This window comes from Schistocerca serialis, chromosome 3 (genome assembly GCF_023864345.2).
Source record: "Schistocerca serialis cubense isolate TAMUIC-IGC-003099 chromosome 3, iqSchSeri2.2, whole genome shotgun sequence".
NCBI lineage: Eukaryota > Metazoa > Arthropoda > Insecta > Orthoptera > Acrididae > Schistocerca > Schistocerca serialis.
This window is the reverse complement of record NC_064640.1, coordinates 399333774-399356915: the sequence shown is the minus strand read 5'-3', so window position 1 is coordinate 399356915 and position 23142 is coordinate 399333774. Positions and strand designations below refer to the sequence as shown.

The following is a 23142-nucleotide window of genomic DNA, read 5'->3' as shown; positions in this document are numbered from 1 at the left end:
TGCATAGTACATCGTCATTCAGTTCAGCAGAACACTGCGACACTCCACATTTTCAGAATTGCTACAGAGTGGCTCCAGGAACACTCTTCTGAGTTTAAACACTTCCACTGGGCACCAAACACTCCAGACATGAACATTATTGAGCATATCTAGGATGGCTCAACGTGCTGTTCAGAAGAGACCTCCACCTCCTCGTACTGTTAGGGATTTATGGACAGCCCTGCCGGATTCATGGTGCCAGTTCCCTTCAGCCCTACTTCAGACATTAGCTGAGGCTATGCCACATCGTGTTGTGGCATTTCTGCGTGTTCGCTGGGGCTGTACATGGTATTAGGCAGGTGTACAAGTTTCTTTGGCTCTCCAGTGTAGATAACTGCGTCATCTGCAAAGAGTCTTAGGCTACTAGTAATATTGCCTGCAAGGTCATTAATATACTACATGAACAGCAAGGGTCCCAACACACTTCCTTGAGGCACACGTTAAGTTACTTATACATCTGACGACGACTGTCTTACGAAGATAGCATGCTGCGTCCTCCCTATGAAAAATCCTGAACCCAGTCACAATTTTCATTTGATACCACATATGATCGTACTTTTGACAATAAGCGTAGGTGTAATACTGAGTCAAATGCTTATCGGAAATCATGAAATACTGCATCTACCTGATTGCTTTGATCCAAAGCTTTCAGTATGTCATGTGAGAAAAGTGCGAGTTGGGTTTCACATGATCGAAGTTTTAGAAATCCATGCTGGTTGGCAGTTTAGCGACCACACAGAATGAAAAAAGCTCGAAATGAAAAAGGAATTTAAAGTTACTGTTGCTTATTCCAAAGAATTTTCAAACGTCCATTCGCTTCCAGTCAATAACTTCTTTATTACCGTGTTCGACGACCCCCAAACGACTCCTTCGAGAAATATATTTTCGTACCCAACATTTATGATATCGTTTTCTATTCTTTAACGTTTCTGTAAGCTCCTGAGCTAAAGATTTCGCAATTATATTTACTACCGCACCATTTATTTGAGATGACGCAGTCTTCAATGCAGTGTCAGTAGAAAATGAAATACTGCTGGTAGAAACACTTATTGCCCAGCAAGGGCGATGGTGGTGGTATACAAGTACGACATTTCGCTGCGTAAGGAAACGTGAGTTAAGACTTGGCAATAAATGATAAGAATGAAGTTAATTTCTGCAAGGTACACCGATTGACGCCAGAATTCCAGGTACCAGCTAAGTCAAGCACTACGTTATTTAATAAGTTATTTATAAAAAAGGTATTGTATACCAGGAATAAATCTAATGATTGTTCGTAACTAGAAGTCTGTAAATGTATGTGTATACGAATTAGCTTATTTTAAATTGGTCTAAACTTTTAAATACTTTGACATGTCCTATGTCCTTGTAAAAAGAGATCTACAGTTGAATAAAGCTGCTGCTGCTACTACTGCTACAACTACTACTAAGGTGTAATACGGAAAAAGCAGAATTGGTATTGCATTTTCCGTCATTGTTGCAGCCACAGTCTAACACTGTGGTTGCAGCTCCCTTTGAGATATATCTTTGGGTTACCAACGAAATAAACAACGCTGTTCTTCCGATCGGTCTCAAGAATATTGAGAAAGGGTGATTAATCATTAACAGTTCGACTCTAAGCTGTGTTGTCTGCAGCGAAAAACCTTTCGACGAGCGGGTAACGACAAATTGTTGCTTGCAGTTACGGCAGCCGCGCTGAGCAGTCGTTTGTGCTTCGTGCGGCGGCCGACACCGATTTCATCATCTGTTTTGTGGAACTGTTATCAAGTCTTTTTTTGGGTAATCTACTGGATATTTTAATTACAAGGTGTTAGTGACAAGTGTCAAAGCATCGTCGCTGGGAGATTTCTCTCAGCGGCTATTTTTAAAATGGAAAATAATGACGAAATCCCAGTCGATACCGGCCAAACGTCGGCTATCGCTTTTCATACGAATCAAAACGAGACTTTCATGATGCACCCTCCTTCAACAGTGTTAATTACAAATAAGCATCAATTGGGGACCATCGAAATGTGCTCTCAAGATCACTGTCCTCAGAATGATCAGATGGAGATGGATCAGCATTCACCAAGTTCAGCTACCCCAACAGGCAGCAGCTCCTGACGCAAATGTTCCGAAGAAGGCAAAGGCAAGTGAAAAGCACAGTAGTAATGTTGAAGGGGACTTAGATATGGTAGATACTGAAAATGTTGCACACACTGCGGAAGTTCTAGGAGTAGACAGTAACTTGAGTGTAAATATAGGAGACAGGAATTGCAATGAGGAGCCTGCTTCCGAAAAGCCTATTAGTCGTAAAAACTTGGACAATTCAGTGACCACAACGGTACCTCCTACAGGAAATAACTCGTTTCTAGTAGCAACAAATATGCTAGTAAAGATAATACATGTCAATCAACAGACATGAGTCCTTACATCGTCTTTGTAGAGGGAGAAAATGGTAATGTACGAAAGTTACATCCAATGGCTCTTGGAAAAATGTTATTTACAGAAAGAAATAACTTAAGACATGAAATAGTTAATATCGCAGCTATTGGTAGAAACAGGTATAAAATTGAAACCAAAACAGGGCAGTCTGCAAACAGGTTGCGGTTGCTTGATGTTTTTTCGGCTGAAGAATATGGAGGTTTATATTCCAAATTTCCTAACAAAGAGAAATGGAGTTATCTGTGATGTTGATATTGCATTATCCCACCAAGACATCCTTGCAGAATTAAAGTCGGAATTTTTAGTAATATCCGAAGGTTCACAAAGAAAGTAATACAAAACTGAAAGTTGAAAGTAATTCCCACACCGAAATGTGTTGTAACATTTAAATTTCAACAACTTCCCCAGTATATATATTTGTGAGGTATGAGATGCCTTGTGGCACCGTACGTCCACAGTTTTGCAATGTCATAATTGCCTTAGATATTTCCATTTAAGTTTGCAATGTCGTAGTAGTGCCCGCTGTGCCAAATGCATGGGAGCCCACGAGACCTCACAGTGCTCACATGTCGGAGAGCCCATGTGTTTGCATTGCAACGGAAACCACCTCGCTACCGATCGCTGTTGCCCAGTTTATGAGCAGCACATGGAAGCAAAGCGCAGCGAAGCCTATGGCGCTTCTTGCGCAACTGCCGTCTCGTCACCGCGACCATCATTTGCGCAGACTACTGCTGGTGTTTCTACAGCACGAGAGCACTCTCCTAGTTCCTGACCTAGAATATGCGAGAAACGAAAAGGTTTGAATATGACGGCCAAAAGGTTACAACAGGGACCTATGCACGCAGTTATGTCGGTTCCAGCTCCCAGGTCTTACAAAGATAAACCATTTACTCGCAGTCCATACAAGCAGGGTTATTCTGATATGTTATACAAATTTCAGGGTCCACAGAAATCGATATGAAACAATCCATATAGGGTTGCCATACGCCACGGATTTCACGGACAGTCCGCGATTTTAGGGTAAATGAAAACGTCCGGGCCGAAAAGGCAAATGTCCGCGATATTTGCTGGATTTGAAGTCAACTTCCGGTAATTTCAAAAATTGCTGTCAAAGAAGCATCAATATGTTATCTCTTTGCCTTCACATTATATAAAATCCAAACAGAACAGAACAGCTTTCGAGATATGGAAACAACGGGCAGTCAGGCTCAGGCGTACGGTATATCCTCTTCGATTTGCGAGATTGCGAGTTGTCGATACAGTGGGCGGTTAGTCATCTCTGGCAATGAAGAGTATTATCCCCTTCGATTAGCTTGTTGAATGTTCGCATGGTTTGTTGTGCTTGTGATTTCGTTGTTGTATTAAATAGTCGTTATTAATTGCCTGGTGGTTTAATAATGTCGGCTAGATGTAAGGTTAAGTACAGGTAGGAATATACTGAACAGTTTCCAAGTATAAAGCGAGGAAGAACTGAATACGAAGCTTTCTGCAAAATTTACGGGTGAGTAACATTACGATTATACACAGACCCATTGAAATCGTTGTTTTCCTAGAAAAATTATTCTATTATACGTTTTTACTCTTCACAGTTCCTACATTTCAATCAGTAATGGAGGTAGAGGTGATATTAACGACCACGTGCAATCGAAAAAGCATAAGATGGCAGTGGGTTCATCATCTTCCAAACAGCTCACCAGCTTTTTCAAAACACAGACAGATGGTAATAAAGTAGCTGCAGCAGAAGCTGCATTTGCATTTCACTGTGTCAAGCAAGCACCATCATTCATACAACTCAAGTTCTTGCACATCAAAAATTATCTCTCACGTTTTTAGTGACTCGAAAGTTGCAGTAAACTTCTCCAGTGGCAAAACTAAAACAGAAGCCATCGTTAATAAAGTGATATCACCGTTCATTGAAGACAGAACAAGGAACAGTCTATCGAAGGCCAATTATGTTAGTATTAGCACTGATGCTAGCAACCACAAGTATTTGAAATTATTTCCTGTTCTTGTGCAGTATTTTGATTATGACGAAGGTGTCCAATGTAGATTGTTAAATTTAAATGAATGTGACAGTGAGGATTCATACTGGTGCAGATGTCCTCTCTTATGATATTGAGAGTGTTATCATAAAGGTTTTTAATTATTTCTCCATATATACTGTTCGTGTAGCATCACTAAAAGAATTTTCACAATTTGTTGATGTGACACATAAGGACCTACTTAGACATGTAACAACCAGGTGGCTCACCATGTTTCCTGCTATAGAGGGGTTCATCCACATGTTTAAGGCACTTAAGTCTTAGTTTCTTTCACTTGATACATGTCCTTCCCTTCTCAAGAAATTCTTTTCTGATTCTGTTGGTGAAATGTATCTGCTCTTCTCGTATGCACAAAAGTATCCTTTCCAGACGGCAGTTAGCAGCATTGAGAGGGAAGACATACCAGTGAATGAGGTAAGACTGGAGCTAGAAAATATACTGCAAATTTTAGGGGAGAGAAAACAGTGTGTTTTCGTTACGTCTAAAATTTAAGAATTAATGTCTGACCTCACACAATATCAGCAGTCTACATTTCTATGGGAAGTCTCTCTTTTCTATCAAACTGTTATTGATTACTTGATAAAATGGAGTAAGCCCTTGTCTGCTATTAAACATTTTGACTGGATTTTGCTAAAGACTGTACCTTCATGGGAAAATGTTGAAAAGACATTCAAGTGGATGCATGAAAACACAAGCTGTAAATTGAATGAGTCCCTTCACTTTGACCAAGTACTGAAATTAAAGTGTGTTTTGGGGGAGGTCAAAGATGAAAGTTTTGAGAATATGATGTCACATAAGAAATGGATGTTCTTCATTCATAATTGTATTTCTAGTGAGCAGTATTCAGAGTTGCTGAAAATTGTGGAATTTTATTTCTCCATTCCCAGTCATAACGCCAATGTAGAGAGAGTCTTTTCCCTCATGAATTCTCAGTGGACAAAAGAAAGGAATAGGTTAACAGTAAAATCAGTTAATGCAATGATGCAAATACAGTACAATATGAAAAATGTAAGTTGCAGTGAATTTCATAAACTGATTGAGAACCAGATTAAGTTCCTTTCATCTATTCAAGGTTCTGAGAAACACGATTGGTATAAGAAAAGCTCAAATGATGACAATAGAACTTCATGTACTGAGTAATGTAATGCATATTCTTAATTTTTGTAATAAATGCTTTCTTAATGAAGCAGTCCTTCCTAAGCTCTGGATCATTAATTAAGTACACATTTCCCTTAGCTTATGGGCATGAGGACTCCTTATTCCCCTTATTTCCTTCGATCGGCTACGGTGACCGTAAGTTTTGTCCTGGTTTTGAATTCCGAGATTATGGCAACCCTAAATCCATACCCTCCCACTCCTCTGGCAACATCTTACACTGGTCGAGAAACTACTATTAACAGCCTTGTGCTTTAATAATGCAGATCTTTCTTTCTCTTAAAAATGAAACACACATGGTAACGACACAGGCTCTTATATGTAATGCTGTTGAAGACTTCTGCAAATCTGTCAATGGCTTTTAAAATACTCCAGTGGAATGCAAGGTCAGCAATCTCGAACAGAGAAAGTCTTTATCAATAGCTTAGCAGCAACCACATACTGGTAGCTTGTATTTTCAAAACTTGGTTTCAGCCAACCTAACGAATACAATTCAAAGGATACGCTGTTCTCAGAGACGATGGAAAAGGAGGAGGAGTAGACATGTTGATTAGAGAGACGATTAAGTTTAAAAAATTGGATATCACTACTAGGACAACAGAATGACAGGTAGTTGCTGCTGTAATTTACACTCCTAATGGCGCATTCACCATTGTCACCATTTACAGACCACCTAAGCGTAAAATGCAAGATCTTTCACTGGATCAGATTGTGGCCCAGCTTCAAATGCCATTTTCCTTTGTGCAGACTTCAACGTACACCACTCACTATGGAGTTGCGTAATAGATGACGCGGATGGCAGAGAGTTAGTTACACTTTTTGAAAAGTTCAATTTGATTCTTCTAAATGATGGTTCTCCTACTATGATACATAACCCAAACAGACGACCGTCGGCCGTCGATTTGACATTGTGGTCTGTTGACTTCAACCGTGTAACAGAGTGAACGGCCAAACGAGACTCTCTTGGCTCACAAGGGAATGGTCAGACTTGTCATGTCGAAACTGTTGTGACTTGGCAAGACAGCCATGCCACTATGAGAGGAAGCCGAAAGGCATGTGTTTAAGCTCACACAGTCTGGCGTGAGGTCTGGAACAGTTAAAGGAGTTGAGTGTAGTAAAAAAAAGTATGTAGCTGCTGGAATACTTAACTTTAATCCATAATTGGTGTACATCAGTATGACGGTACATGCATCACAAGATAAATAGCAAATGATAATGGCGCCTTGCTAGGTCGTAGCAAATGACGTAGCTGAAGGCTATGCTAACTATCGTCTCGGCAAATGAGAGCGTAATTTGTCAGTGAACCATCGCTAGCAAAGTCGGCTGTACAACTGGGGCGAGTGCTAGGACGTCTCTCCAGACCTGCTGTGTGGCAGCGCTCGGTCTGCAATCACTGACAGTGGCGACACGTGGGTCCGACGTATACTACCGGACTGCGGCCGATTTAAAGGCTGCCACCTAGCAAGTGTGGTGTCTGGTGGTGACACCACATTCCTCTCCCGCAAATCGGCGTACGGTTGTGTTATAAAGCTTCCGCCCGCCGTGGGGAGGACCCCATGTTGACGTATGCGACGAGGTGGGGAGCCGAACAACAGGCGAGGCTGTGTCACCCGCACCCTGCCATTCGGTCCGAGGGGAGCTAGGAAACGCCTGAAAACCTAGTCCAGGGTGCACGCCAACATGCAGTGTATGCGCCCGTAGAGAGACAGGAGGGGCCGAAGGGTCGACCTCCATCAGGTCGGGGCACCCGACAGGCGAAGATGCCATGTGGTCCGGAGCGGGGAAGAGTTCCATGTCGGAGGACAGCTGGTCACGGGAAGCGATCGGCGGCGCATGTCCGAGGGAGGCGCCCGGTGGTTGCAGTGACACGTCCACTGCGGGCGTCGCCGGTGGGAGAACAGGCGGCGGCGGCGCGTCGCCATGAGGCAAAATGGAAGGCATCTTCGGTAACACCTGCGGCTGAGGCGAGCCAGTAGATGGGTCCCCAGGGCGCTGACCGGACGGCACCGTCGCTGAAAGCAGACGGGGAGAGGCAGATCCCGTGCGACGACAGAGGCGCAGCTGATTGAGATGCCGACGCACCTCACCAGAGGCCCCCAAAACCAGATACATAGCGCTGCCGAGGCAGTGAAGAATGCGCCCTGCGATCCAACGCCGTGAACCTCGATAGTTGCGATAATAGACAACGTCGCCTGGAGCAAAAGCAGGTGTCTGCCGCTGCACAGGAACCTGATGCGGTGGATGTAGTAAAGACATCAAGGTTCGATGATGGCGACCGTGAAGCAACTCTGCCAGCGAGCGACCATCTCGGGGCTGAGAGCGATACGAGGACAAAAAAAGCAATAAGGCGTCCTCCCGAGAATGTGACTCTTTCAGCTTCAACATCTGTGACTTGAAAGTCCTGACCAATCACTCAGCGGCACTGTTTGACTGTGGCGAAAACGGCGCGGACGTCAGATGTTGAATACCATTGGCCTTGCAGAATGACTGAAATTCTGCGGACATGAATTGTGGGCCATTGTCGGAAACAATAGTCTGTGGAAGACCTTCAATGCAAAAGATAGCGGATAACGCATGGATGGTGGCAGATGACGTCGTGGAAGACATCCGGACAACAAAAGGAAAATTACTGAATGACTCGACAACAACCAACCATCGAGCATTCCAGAATGGACCAGCAAAATCGATGTGTAAGCGTTGCCAAGGGGTAGTGGCTTTTGGCCATGCAAAGAATTTCCGCGGTGGGGCGGATTGTTGTTCGGCACACGCCATGCAAGAAGAGCACATATTCGTAATCGCAGCATCGATTCCGAACCAAGTACAGTGCTGACGAGCAAGTTGTTTCGTTCGCACTATACCCCAATGTCCTTGGTGGAGAAGCCGTAAGACAGAGGACTGTAATGAACGTGGGACCACGACCCTGGACTGATCATTATCAGAACGCGACAACAAAACACCATGTCGAACAAAAAGTCTCTCCTTATGAGCAAAAAATCGGCGAACCAACGGATCCTCGATCCGAGACTTTGACAAAGGCCACTGCGTAGCAACAAAACGCAAAACGGTAGCAAGGACCGGGTCAGCAGCTGTGGCTGTAGCTACACGACGAAAATCAATCGGAAACGATTCGACCACGTCATCAGTTTCCGCATCAATGAACATGCAAGCAAGTTCGGAAGAATCGAATGCTCTATCCTCAACAACAGGCAAACGGGACAACGCATCGGCGTTTCTGTGCTTAGCAGTGGACCGATACAAGATATCGTAGCGGTACTGCGAGAGGAAAATAGACCAGCGAATGAATTTCTGCGCTGTACGTGGAGGTACAGGCTTGTTCGGATGAAAAAGGGATGTCAAAGGTTTGTGGTCTGTGATGATGGTAAAGTGACAACCATAAAAGAAATCATGAAACTTAGTAACACCAAATACGACAGCCAACGCTTCTTTCCCGATCTGTGAATAATGTCTTTGCGCAGACGAGAGCAATTTGGACGCAAAGGCAATAGGGCGATCGTGCAATCCATCTTTGTGCGCAAGCACAGCACCGATCCCGAAAGCCGAAGCATCCACCATCAACAAAAGGGGCTTCTGGAGATCGAATGGCGTAAGGCAAGTATTGGAAAGCAACGCCGATTTCAACTGGCGAAAGGCGCGTTCGCATTCCGTCGTCCAGACGAACGGAACACCTTTAAGGTGTAAGCGATGAAACGGAGTTGAAATGGAAGAGGCGTGGCGCACATAGCGATGATAATAATTTATTTTTCCCAGCACACTCTGTAGCTGCTTCAAATTCTGCGGCGAAGGCAAGTCTTGTATGGCACAGAGGTGCTCTGGACTCGGATGTATGCCTTGGGCATTGAGTACATGGCCCAGGTAGGGTAAGTCCCGAGCAAAAAACACACATTTGTCCTTCTGCAAGTGAAGACCATTTTGTCGCAAGACCTGAAATAATGTTCTGAGATTGGCTAAATGTTCTTCTTCCGTCTTTCCGGAGATCACAATATCGTCCAGATAGTTTGCTGCAGTAGGGACCGACGCACAAACAGTTTGTAAATATTGCTGAAACAATGCAGGGGCGGATGCACACCCGAATGGCAGTCGTTTGAATCGGTACAAACCAAGTTGCGTGTTAACCACCAAAACGCGCTGGGATTCTTCGTCCACCGGTATTTGCGAGTATGCATCTGCTAGGTCCAACTTCGAAAAATATTTACCCGGGCACAGTTTGTCAAAAAGATCTTCCAGGCGGGGTAAAGGAAAAGTTGCAATCTCTAGTTGTGCAGTCACTGTTGCCTTGAAGTCCACGCAAAGTCTCAATGTGCCGGAAGGTTTTGGCAAAATTACTAAGGGTGAGGCCCAGAGAGAAGCTTGCACACGTTCAATTACACCCTGTGATTCTAGATCGTTTAATGTTCTTGCGACCTCATCATGCAAGGCGTGGGGAACATTGCGCGCTCTGAAAAATTTCGGTTGCGCGTTTACTTTCAATTCCAAATGTGCTTCATAGTTTTTAGCGCAACCTAAGCCTGGTGCAAAAATGTCTGCAAATTCGTCACATAAGCGAGAAACACTGTCTGAAGGCACAGTCTGATTCACTGAGAGGACCTGATTTACAATAGACATGTTAAACAACTGAAATAAATCTAAGCCAAACAAGTTCACTGCCGTAGAAGAACGAAGAACGTAAAATGACACAAGTTTTGTTTGTCGCTTGTATGTCGCAAGAAGGCTGCACTGTGCGAACACAGGGATCGCTTGTCCTGAATAATTACTGAGCTTAACATTTGCCGCACGCAACGGAGGTGTGCCCAGTTGTTTGTATGTGTCGTGATTGATCAGTGAAACTGCAGCTCCGGTATCGAGCTGGAATGGGATCACTTTGCCGTGAATGTCCAAATCTACAAAAAGTTTATTACCCTGCTGACGACAAGAGCGACTGTCTTGTGCAACGTGAACAGACTCTGGTACAAAATCACTTGCGACTTGACGGGATTTCCGGCGATGTCGACGCACACTATGAGTGCGACGAACAGTCACTGTTAGAGAGAGTGGCACTGGGCAGAGTGGAATGAACTGCATGAATTTCCATGGGCGACGGTTCACGAGCCTGAGTATTCTCGGTTCGATTCCGAATCCGGCGCGAAGCAAAGGGCCTGGAATGGTTTTGAGCTTCCGATCGGAACTTTTTCTGGCAAACACTTTGAACATGTCCTTTTTTATTACAGAAAAAGCAAATAGCCTGGCGTGACGGGCAATTCTCACGCGAATGTCTAGTAGCACACCGCGAGCGTGATTTCACTGCATTTGCTTGCCGGCGCGGGACACGTGGCTGAGAGCCAGGAGGCTTTGGCGCGGCCGGGCGCGAGGACTGTTTACTGTTCCGTGCAGCTTGCCCGGCGGGCCGGTTAACCTGACACACGGGTGGCGAAGTTTCAAAAGATTCCTGAGCAAAGTCAAGTGTGTCTTGCCGATCCAATATGTCCCCCACATGTTGAAGGGAGGGATTGACTAGTTTTAAAATCTGTTCCCTTATACAAACATCAGAAACGTTCTGTGCAATTTCATCACGTACCGTATTATCTGAATAAGGGAGTCCACATTCACACTCAAAAGCACAATCCCTAGTAAGGCCTTGCAAAGTTGCAACCCACTCCCCATTAGTCTGACCGGCTGTACGTTTTGTACGAAAGAAGGTATACCTTTTTCCAACTACATTGACTGATTCTTTGAAATATGCATCCAATGCAGACAAAATTTCGTCGTAGGACAAAGTTGCTACGTCGCGTCGGGGAAATAATTTCACTATCACATGGTAGGTGGACACTCCGACACACGATAACAATAAAGGCTGCTGCTCATTACCTTGAATTCTGTAGGCAGCGAGATGGAATCTAAATTGGCGTGACCACTCCGTCCAGCTTTCCAGTGCCGCATCAAAAGGACGAAAACGTGGTGCAACGGCGTGTTGTGGCTGCGTGAGCGGTGGAGCGGTGGCGGCCGCATCGGTTTGCATTGCCTGTTGACCATGGACGAGCTGTCCAAGGGCATCCAGTATGGCCTGCGTCTGCTGATTCTGTAAGCGATAAAATTCGGACAGTACATCTGGAGATGGTGGCGAAGCCATTACACAAGTAAATCAGGGCAGTATAGTATAGCTCGTCGCCAAACTGTTGTGACTCGGCAAGACAGCCAAGCCACTATGAGAGGAAGCCGAAAGGCACGCGTTTAAGCTCACGCAGGCTGGCGTGAGGTCTGGAACAGTTAAAGGAGTTGAGTCTAGGAAAAAAAAGTACGTAGCTGCTGGAATACTTAACTTTAATCCATAATTGGTGAACATTGGTCTGATGGTACATGCATCACAAGATAAATAGCAAATGATAATGGCGCCTTGCTGGGTCGTAGCAAATGACGTAGCTGAAGGTTATGCTAACTATCGTCTCGGCAAATGAGAGCGTAATTTGTCAGTGAACCATCGCTAGCAAAGTCGGCTGTACAACTGGGGCGAGTGCTAGGACGTCTCTCCAGACCTGCTGTGTGGCGGCGCTCGGTCTGCAATCACTGACAGTGGCGACACGCGGGTCCGACGTATACTACCGGACGGCGGCCGATTTAAAGGCTACCACCTAGCAAGTGTGGTGTCTGGTGGTGACACCACAGAAACCTGTGTTGCTTTTTTTACCACTGTGAGTTAACATTGCAAGAAGTCTGTATGCAGAATTTTAGCTGCTGACATGACCTGGAAGTCTGTAAACAATTTTATGAAGTAATACATTATTGTCACATGGTTTCCGCGCTTATAACTGCGTCTTGTACAACCCTGACCTCTCGCTACGTTATACCAGCGCCATCTATGGACAAGGTGGCGTTAGCTACGTGCCGCTCTCTTGCCGCAGCAATGAGAGAGCTGATTCCGCCAGTGAAAGCGATCGTATGATAATTATACATTCGTTGACAAATATGGCTGATATGTTATCTACAACATTCTTTCCAAATAGCTATGAAATAGACACAAATAAATATACAGTTTAGAACACGTCCAAATTTTATTTCTTGTAATCACCGCAAAAATGCGAAATATGGATACAATGTTCAAAACATAGGTTTTTTTGTGCACTAAGAACAACAAGCGAAGACGACATATGGCAGCCCTGCGAATCACAGACGTTGTTAGATGTCCGTAGACAAAACTGGGCTCGTGTTAGGAATGAATCAGGCCCAGTATCAGTATATTTCGAGGAGCGCCACGCATATTTAATCAAATTCTGAAACCGTGGGGAGGAAAATTGATAATGTACTACTGATTGCAGCTTGAGAATATTGTCACGGTGATAGACAGGAAATTGCGGTGATCTGCACACAATAACTTTCTCTGTTAGTTTTCTGTAAAAGCCCTTCCACTGACGGAAAAATTCTCTGTCTAAAGGTTGAATTACGTTCGTCGTGCTGGGTGGAATCTGAAATATCTCTACTTCTTTGTCAGGGTGGGCTCGAAATACAGCTTTTAATGATTCAGACCTTTTATGACCTGACCACGAATCTAGAAGGAGAAGAGATTTGTTCGCGCAGAACGGAAGAAAAGCATGACGCATGAGAAGTGTAACGTTTTAATTTCCCATTTTTCAAGACTTCGAGGCGTCTACCACAAGATTGTTTGATTAGGACATTGTTCTTTTGACACGTGGTCCAAAACGTCCAGTTGGTTCTTGAAGACACACATATAGTTTAGGCAGCAATGAACCATCCAGACTAATTATGGGCATTATAGTGTATGAATGGGTGAGTGCAGTCGTGGACTGCGCAATCGCCTCAATATGTTTTTCCCCTTTGAATGACAGTGTTCTTTTCGCACGCATTTCTTTTTGAAAACCTGACTGATCTGCATTGTACACGTATGATTCACTAAAACTAGCGATCTTATTCGTAAGAAAAGCTTCTATCATTTCGATTTGTGTCACTTCATTTTCCGACCTGTTTCTCGATACAAATTTTGTTATTTTTCTTGCCACAATTTTATGTGATCTTTTGAAGCGAGTAATCCAACTTTGAGAAGCTGTAAATTCTTTAGCGCCTATCGCGTTGGCGATCTCTAACGCCCAATCACGCAAAGTTGTATCGCTGACTCTAAATGACTGTTGTCTGGTATCGGTAAATAGCTCAAAAAGTCGCGCATTTATCTCCTTAGCAATTTCCAGTCGACTCTTACGTCGTCCAGCGACTTCCTTTTTCCATCTATACAAGTCACGCTCAGAACGGACAAAGCGATACTTATTTTGAACAGTACTGACACGTAGGCGTTTCTTACCACTTTTGTTCAACCAATACGTCACCGCTTTTTCTTTGTCTGATAAGGTAATTGTAGTTGCTGGTGTTATTTTTGGAGATAATTGATGATGGTACGTGGCACTATCACTCGAAGAGTCTTCATGAGTGCAACTTTCGTCGGTGTCTTTGCCTTCTGTAGATTCACAGTCTGCAATATCGAGTGTTTCAGTTGTTTCTAGCCACATGTCTGCGCCATTTACATGCTCGTCTAGAAGTTTAACAACCATGTCGCACAACACATAGTCTTCCGCGTGTTTTCTGTTGATTGCTTCATTTGGCGTCTATGGTATATCTCCATGGCAAGCAACAAAACATTTACAGGGTTCGCCATCACCTGTGAGGGGAGATTGAATGTTCACCATAAAGTGGCTTGCGGAGTATAGATGAACATGTACAGAACATCTTTCACATCTCAAACCAGTTTCCGGACGGTATGTTTCGAAATACGCACCAGAAATTAAAAGGACGTGCATGCCACAGAAACGAATATTCGTTTCCCCTTTCCTCCAAAACCGTGCAGCGATATTCCTCTTTAGTGAACGCCGCGATAAGACGGCCGCACTTCCCGACCATGCGCACAACACTCGCGACTCGCCATTTCCAGGGGTGGCCAGCCGTCACTGCAAGCGCCAAGCAGAAAACACAGCCATGTTCGTGATTTTTTTTAGGTGACTTCCAGTTCATGTCAGCAGCTACAATTTTGCACACGGACCTTTTGCACAGTTAAATAACAGTGCTAAAAAAAGCAATACATGTTTCGGCATGACAAGTCTGACCATTCCCTTGTCAGATTAATTCCCTCTGGAAATCAAAATAAACTTACTTATAAATACAGTGGAAACTATCTACCCAATCAGCAGGTGGAAAATAAAGGATGCTGACTGACCAAAGTATACTGCAACGGTCCAGGTGAAGTTTCAATCTTTTAAAAATTTGTTAGCTCCAAAAGAGGCCTACCAACAGCTAATTTCAATTATTGAAGACGCTGCAACAATTTCCATTCCAAGAAAAAAGGAAGCCATCGTTTTGAAACAACGGCCTCCAGTATGGTGGACACCAGAGTGTTCTAGAGCCATAGCACAGCGCAAAGTTGCGTACAGTAACTCCTGTAAACAACAAAATGTAGAAAACTTCATTGCATATCGGAAAATAGCAGTGAAAGTTCGAAGGCGGTTAAAAGACTGTAAAAAGAATAGCTGGCAAAATTTCTGTGAATCGTTAAATAACAATGTTAGTATCGCTGATGTTTAGAAGAAATTGAGATTTTTCAAAAACAAAAACTGCACTATGCGTCAGCCACTAAGTGATGCATGACTTGAAGACTTTGTGAATTGAATCTCACCAGCATCTGCAGCCGAGCAGCCATATTGCCCCCTGGAGCAACGGGATTACAATCATCCGCTCGTGGTACCGTTTTCGTATGAAGAACTGATGAATGGTATTAAAAAGAGCGTAACTTCCACACCCAGTAAGGACGATATACACTATCAGATAATAGAAAATCTCCCAGACATAGCACTCAGAAAACTGTTACAGATGTTTAACCAATGAATGACACGCTAATAGAAGATTAGACAACTCAAGTAGTGGTACCCATACTGAAACCACATAAGGATGAAGAACAGAAAAAAATCATACAGACCTATTTCTCTTTCTACCTGTATCGGTAAAACTTTAGAACGCCTGGTAAAAAATCACTTGGAATTGTGGTTGGAATCAAATCAGACTCTGTCATCGAGTCAGTATGGGTTTAGAAAAGGCAAGGGAACAATAGATAACATAAATATCTTAACCTCAGAGATTTATGACGCAACAACAAGAAAAGAGAATGTAACAGGTATATTCCTGGATATAGCTGGAGCATATGATAATGTTCTTATACCTATGTTGCTACAGAAGTTGGAAACCATTGGAATCCCGCCACAACTGATTTATGGAATCAGCACTTTCCTCACTGAAAGACACATATGGGTTCGGTTTCAAAATAAATTAAATGGATCACGTCTTTTTACAACAGGTCTTCCACAAGGAGCTGTCGTCAGCCATCTACTCTTTGCGCTGTATACTAACGAGCTGGCGAGGATTATCCCTTTTTAGTTAAAATCTTACAGTATGCAGATGATATTTGTTTGTATGTGTCGACCAAAGGAATGGATCAGGCTGTTTGAGAGATATCAAAGGCGATGGGCACACAGGATCAAACATTATGTAGCTGTGGGTTACAGATTTCGGCAGAAAAATCGGTACTCGTTCCTTTCACGAACCAAACTATGCCAGGGTGCTTGAATAGTGTAAGACTTTCTGGTCATAAAATACAACTAAAATCCCAGGCGAGGTTTCTTGGTGTTCTCTTCGATTCCAGAATGAGTTGGATACCGCATATTCAGACCATCGTCAGTGCATGTGAAAAAGCATTGAACCTTATCAGATCTGTGACAAGGGTATGGTGGGGGGTTCACCCCAACAGTCTACTCACTCTCTACCGCACGTTGATACGTTCCCGTGTAGACTATGGATGCATGGTCTATCACACTGCTGCTAACAAGTACCTAGCACCACTGGATCAACTGCAGTACAGAAGCTTACACATCTGCCTCGGAGCTATGCATTCTTCTCCCACTAACGCCCTTCTCCTGGAAGCATCAGAAATGCGCATTCGCAGAACAATGATGTATGATCGTTATATCTTACAGCGGATGGCAGATACTAAACATCCACTGATAAAAAAGTGCGAAACGCTCTCTCAAATCGGGAATAACAGAAATGTCATAAAACAGCAGTTTTATATCTACAAGCAGTACGAAGAGTGGAAATATCTCCAAAAGAAAGTACATCGAAGTGAGGTTCTTCCAATGTTCCTATATGACTATCACAGCTCTTATCACGACATTCCTGTAACATACTTAGACTATTCCTGTAAAGGAAAAGGACATGAGCAATTTTCACCTACATTGCACCTGGCAGAAAAGTGGGCAGGATATCTTAAGCTATATACAGATGGCTCAAAAATGGGGACGGAAAATCATACCGGATGTGCTTTCTTCTGTCCAGAATCTGCAGAAGAAAAGAAGTTTCAACTACCATATGATGCTTCCATATATCTTGCTGAAACTTTCACTATTATAGAGGCAATCAAATATGCAAAATATCTCAAAATCCCCAAGGCAGTAATAATCAATGACTCTCAAAGCGTTCTGAAATCCATTAGTTACAGGAGTTGGGACAAAAGAACTAGTAAATACACTTTCGACATACTGGATCAATACCACAAAGCTACGAAGACTGACGAAATTATAGAATTTGTATGGGTCAAATCACATTCCGGCATTCCATACAATGACAAAGCAGATCGACTAGCGAAAGGTGCAATTAAGAGTGGAAGACCTATGGACAGTAAACTCCCATGCACAGAATACCTCATAAAAGTAAAACAACAAGCGATTCTCTCATGGCAGGAAGAATGGAATAAAGGCCAACAAACAAGAGGTAAAAGCCATGGACGCATACAGACATTCATACCAAGACAGCCATGGTTTGCGAACTTCAAACATTCAAGGAAAATTATAACGTCCGTTGTGAGAATGCGTCTCAGTCATGGATCTTTCCCTGCCCACTTACATAGAATCGGCGTATCGGAGACACTTCACTGTCAATGTGAAGAGGAAACAATTGGTGACGTAAATCACATCTTATTTCAATGTAGATGCTATAAGAAAGGCAGAGTCGACATTTTAAAGGAGCTCTTAAGGCTTGGTCACTGCCAGCCGCTTTGCGCGATCCCAATTCTTGGAGACACAACCAGGAGTACATATGATGCCATATCCCGGTTTCTAGCCAAAGAAGACATAAAAATCTAAAATGAGTTAAACTTAACTAAGGAACTTAATTAACAAATAAATTTTTAGCAGTCAACTGTGTTTTGTAATCTGATTACAATAATTTTGATCTGAAAACATATGAATGTATGCCCTAAACAGTATGTATGACGAAGGAAAAAAAAAGGTACCTTGTTATGTGTGTCAGTACATTTATTTGTGATGGCTAAAAAGTTTGTATGCTGGAAGCCAGTAAAGCCCGGTCCACACGCAACGATCTGTCTTCGCAGACATCGGTGCAGATGTCTGTACATGCAAAAGATCGCTGCAAATGTGGTGTGTTCACATGACACAAACCCCAATCTACTACTCGCCCGCCATCTGTCGGTGTAGAAAAGAAATATCAGTGGCAAGCGACAACGCTCCCCGTAAACGTCAAACATTTAATTCAGTTATTTTGAAATATAGAAATGGAGGAAGTTCTGTCGTGGTCTGTGTTCGCAACTTGTGTTGCAAAAAACATTCAGACCAACCACAGGAAACAGAGAAAGCGGGCAAAATGGTGTAGACAGTGGCTGCTAAAGCGAAAGCAGTTTTCTCACGTAAATTTACTGAGAGAGTTGCAGGACGAACCTAACGGATTAAATGTTATTATTTGCGGATGGATGTCGAAACTTATAATTATCTCTTAAAGCTTGTAACCCTTCATATTATGAGAAAAAATACTTGTATAAGAAGGGCAATTTCTCCTCATGAACGGCTGGCGGTAACATTGACACTCCAATTTCATCTTCAATTGTACTCCTGCTTGGTCTTGGCGTTTCTTGATCACTAAGAAAGCCAAGCAGATCAAAATACCATAACGTTGGCTGGTATACTTGATCTACTCCTACACCAGATCTAGATTTCTGAACTTTGGATAACTCAATTAGAGCATTGTATGCTGCAGTCTTTTTGTCTCGGTCACTATATTCTTTACTTTTAATCTTCCACATACATGGGTGGTTTCTACAGATTTCAATGAATTCACTTACAAACTCTTGAGAACACTGACGAGTATCAGCCAATTTAATGCCCTGTGCACGCAAACACTAGACTGAGCAAACAGCTGTTTCGCGCCAGATTTGCGGCGATCTCCTGTCCACACGCTTCAACTTGTCTGCGTAGATGTGGTTTGAACCCACAGATTTGAGAGGTTTCGCTCAAACCTCCAACTCCAACTTCCAGGTTTGCACACACCTCAGGTTGGTGCAAATCTTCTGTCCACACGCAACGATATGTCTGCGCAGATGTGATGTGCGCAGACATTTGCGCAGACAGATCGTAACGTGTGGACGGGCCTTAAGAAATAAAAAAAACCACCCTTTGATCATCTTTGGTTTACATCGCAGACGAAATTGGTACACGGTTTGGTACTGTTGTGGTTAAGCAACGTGGGTTGCGTTGTGCAAGCGAGGTTTGAGCATGTTGAAGAAGTAGGTGAAGTACTGTAAGTATTACGTTGAGATTAATTTTAATCAGCTGGGAAGTCGCCTTAACGTTATAAGGAATGCGTTGAATCAACTTTAGCATATTTATCTGTGTCACGTAAATAAAAAAAATCGAATCTAAGACGTAAATTTCCTGTAATGTTACGAAAATACGATTAAGACAGTATTCTGGAATTTATCTAGCCAAAATCGGTACCTCAGTTGAACTTACCGCAATACTTTACTCCAGGAGAATTATTCTTGACTGTAAATGCTGACTTCGCTACCCGTTCCTTATTGAGTAGGGCTTTAATAATTTATCCCGTGCCCACCGTTGACTGTGACCTTCATTTTTCAAACTGTTGTGCGAAGTAGCACTAGTTACACATGTTTACTAATAACTGATGGAATGCACGTGTTAGAAATCTGAGACTTGTAACAAAATTTAGTTGGGATACAGTCTGTATATGAACAGCTGGTCAAGAGCAGGTATTCATAGGTTTAGCTGCATCGTGTCTATGTTTGAGCACCAATTCATGTCCATGCTCATGCTGTTGTTTGCATATCATCTTTCTCGTCCACAGATCGCTTAGCTGCATTGAAAATCAGTAGCTCAGAACACGCACACACACACACACAATACAAAAGTATGTTTTATGATGATAGGACAGGTGGTCGGCTGTTGCCTTGATGAAAGAACCATTCTGGCACTTGGCTGGAGTGATTCAGGGAAATTACATTGTTTTTTGGCATCTCTCTGCACTGTCACTGCACATGATACGGACATTCTTTGTTGAGACCATTGCCATCAGTATGCTGCTATGCCTCTTGTGCTCCCTTCAGTCCACAAGGAAAACTTATTCCAGGAGCATAATGTGCTACACTGTGTCATGCATGTGTACATGCCTCCCCCTTCAGTCTGCTTGGAAAACTGAACAAGCATCCCCCCCATAATGAATGAGCTGTTGGGCTTGGGAGAATCACATGATATTACACTTTACGTCTTGGCATATGATTTTCTTGTGAAATCGGTAAATGATGATCATGTAGTGACTTGTGACATGGTGCTTATCCCTTTTCATTATTCACCCTTGTTCAGAGTCCTCTAACTCTGTGTAGTATTCACTAGTTATAAAGGTTTTCACTGCCTTTTTGAACAGATTTAATCTTTTCCATTGCCTTGGGAAATTTATTACACGGCTTTGTTCCCAGATAGAAGCTTGGTCTAACCTAACACACATCTGTTGTCCGTCATCTTGTGGAAAACATGGAATAATGAAACACTACACTTTTAAAGTATCACCTGGCTGAAAACTTCTAATCAAATTTGTGAATGTATTTAATCATCATTAGTGTTCTGCCCAAAGACAGATTTTCATGTGTGGAAGTTTTCACTCTCTTTCTTCTACCATCCTTTCCACATCTGCTTAATTGTTGCTTAGCTTTGTCATCTATCATATTTTATCTCCTTTCTTTGTCTCCTCCCACAAAGTATTCATTGAAAATTGTCATTCAGGAAGCACTTCCATCTCGGTGAACTTACCGTCCAGTTCTTCCGTTTGCTTACAAACTGCAGTACCCTTCTCTCCTGATACTAATTCTCTCCAACACTTTTCTGTTATACTCACTCTTTCCATCCAGCTTGCCCTTTCCATTCTGCTCCACTTCTACGTCTCAAATGCGTGTGGCCTTTTCTCATCCTGTTGTTTGTATCCATGTTTGCACCCCATAAAATGCCTCACTGCAGACAGAAACCATGTCCTGACTTTTTCTGAGGCCTTCATGTAAGTTTGCCACATAATTTTCTATTGAATGCCTTCTTCACTATAGCTGTGTGAATTTTAACTTCTTGATGACATCTAAAGTCTTCAGTTATTGTACTTCCAAGTTAATTAAATGCTCTTACTTGCTTAGTAATAACTTTTCCTATCTTTATATCATCCAGTCACCTTCCTGGTGCCAATCACCATATTCGTTGTTTTCACTGTATTGCTTCTCGTCCCATGCTCCACAAAAGTGTCATTCATATCTTCTAGCATTTTATTTATAGTTTTTTCACTTCCTCTCTCTCTAATAACATGTCATCAGCAAATCTTATACATTCTACTCTCTTCCTACCAATACCACAGCCTACTCCACTTTTTGTCTCCAACCCTTTTCCAATAGTCCTTCCAGGTATAAGTTGAACAAAAAAGGGGATAAGAAACAACTTAATGTCTCTTATAATGCTCTTTCCATCTGTCATTTCATCTCCAATTCTTATGTTACGTAAATACAGATTCTGTACCAGTTATTCCTCCTTCCAGTCTGCACCTTTTGTTTTTGATCTGTTTTCATACACCCGAGAACTGAGAGCATTTTGCATTGTTATTTGTTGTTGCTACTGTAGATTGGGTATGGGGTACTTTTGCTTTAAAGAAACTGAATAATATGATTTTTTAAATGTTTAAAGCTAGATTATTTGTGCAAATCCAGTTTATAATAACTTTTAGAGATAACATTATTTCCTTTATCCTATCCGTGCTTTACTTTACCTTCCAGTAATGTGTACTTTATGCAAATGGAATCAATTCTTCCAGCTGATGTGAATAAATAAGTAGAAAAATAGTAAACACATGGTCAGATGTTGTGGAACACCCATTATTTTTCCCATGGACATATTCATGTCTGAATTCGTGTGAAGGCTAATGTAAATTTTTGCATCCTGTTTTTCAAATAGGAACTAAGACAGGCATGTGCCTGCCAAACGTGAGACTTTCGGTGAGCACCACTGATTCTTTCTAACTGCAAACTTGGTATGTGTTTAAACAGCCACCATGTGGTGTGACAGTGGAACATTTGTCATAGGGTGTGTGTATCTCATCTTGACCGCCAGGATTAGGATGACAGTATGATCGTATATGCATCCCTTAACCTGGAAGTGTGTTACGTACTGTTGGTGGTGGGGTGACTGTTGAGGGGGAGGAGGAGGAGGAGTAGTAGTCAGTAGTGGAAAATCTCTTGGCCAGTGGCCACACTTAAACGGTGTAAGACTTACACTGGCAAGTGGGGCTCTGTTTGTGTGGACTCTTTCTACCGTACCTCCTTGTGGAAGATGGGAAGTGTACACTAATTCTGTAAACAGCACTCTCAGTAGATTAGGTAGACCCCTGGTGAGCACACATACCCAACAGAGTAAGCTCAGCTGGGTAGCCCACCTGAGCATGGTAAAAATCGACTGAAATGCCTAAATAACAACAGTTCACTTTTGGAGCCAAATGTATTTTTAGTAACAGTGTTGGAGGAAAGGATGTTTGAGAAGTTGACCCCATTTTACATCGAAGTATTAGAGGCAGTGACAAAAGATGTCTGTAAAGACTTTCTGCAAGGACATTTGTGAAGCCTTATTAAAAAAGAAACAACTGTAAAGAAAATAGGGAAGGTATAGTAAACAGTAACATCTAGTGTCAGAAGTTATCAAAGATTGCCAACAGTAGTACACAATGCATTTACCATCTCCATAAAGTGATAAATGAAGACATGAAGTTCTGATTCAAGAAAGATATGTAAAAATCTGTCAGACCATCTGACACTCATTTTATCAGAATTGTATAATGATGTGCCACCTACTGTAGTGATGAAATTTGACTGAGTGAACTAAGAAGGCACTGTATGTCTGCTTAGAACATTACAATTGCCAAGGAAAAATAAAAAGAAGAAGAAGAATAAGACCTCCGGTGAAATGGTTTTCATCCTACAGTGACACACAAATGGATATAGTACTCAATACATATGAACTCAGACTTGTCACTGCGGGTCTCTCTGTGCTGGTGTGCAGGAAACACATTTGAAAGAGTGAAATCTGTTTGCTTGAGAGAGGTCAACGGAAAGGACTATTTC

The 23142-nt window shown here is 42.6% G+C and overlaps 1 protein-coding gene across 11 annotated transcripts in view; it reads left to right on the top strand.

Annotated features, from left to right (window-relative positions):
* Nucleotides 1-23142, top strand: part of LOC126470255 (dnaJ homolog subfamily C member 21) — a 263365-nt gene that overhangs the window by 218470 nt on the left and 21753 nt on the right. For 4 of the 11 annotated variants that reach the window (XM_050097977.1, XM_050097976.1, XM_050097975.1 and 1 more), the window contains exon 1: nucleotides 19168-19283. The exons of the other annotated variants lie outside the window; for them this stretch is intronic. The gene's annotated coding sequence lies outside the window, so the exon portion shown is untranslated. Of the gene's footprint in view, nucleotides 1-19167; nucleotides 19284-23142 lie in introns of those variants that run through there. 11 annotated transcript variants of the gene reach the window in all.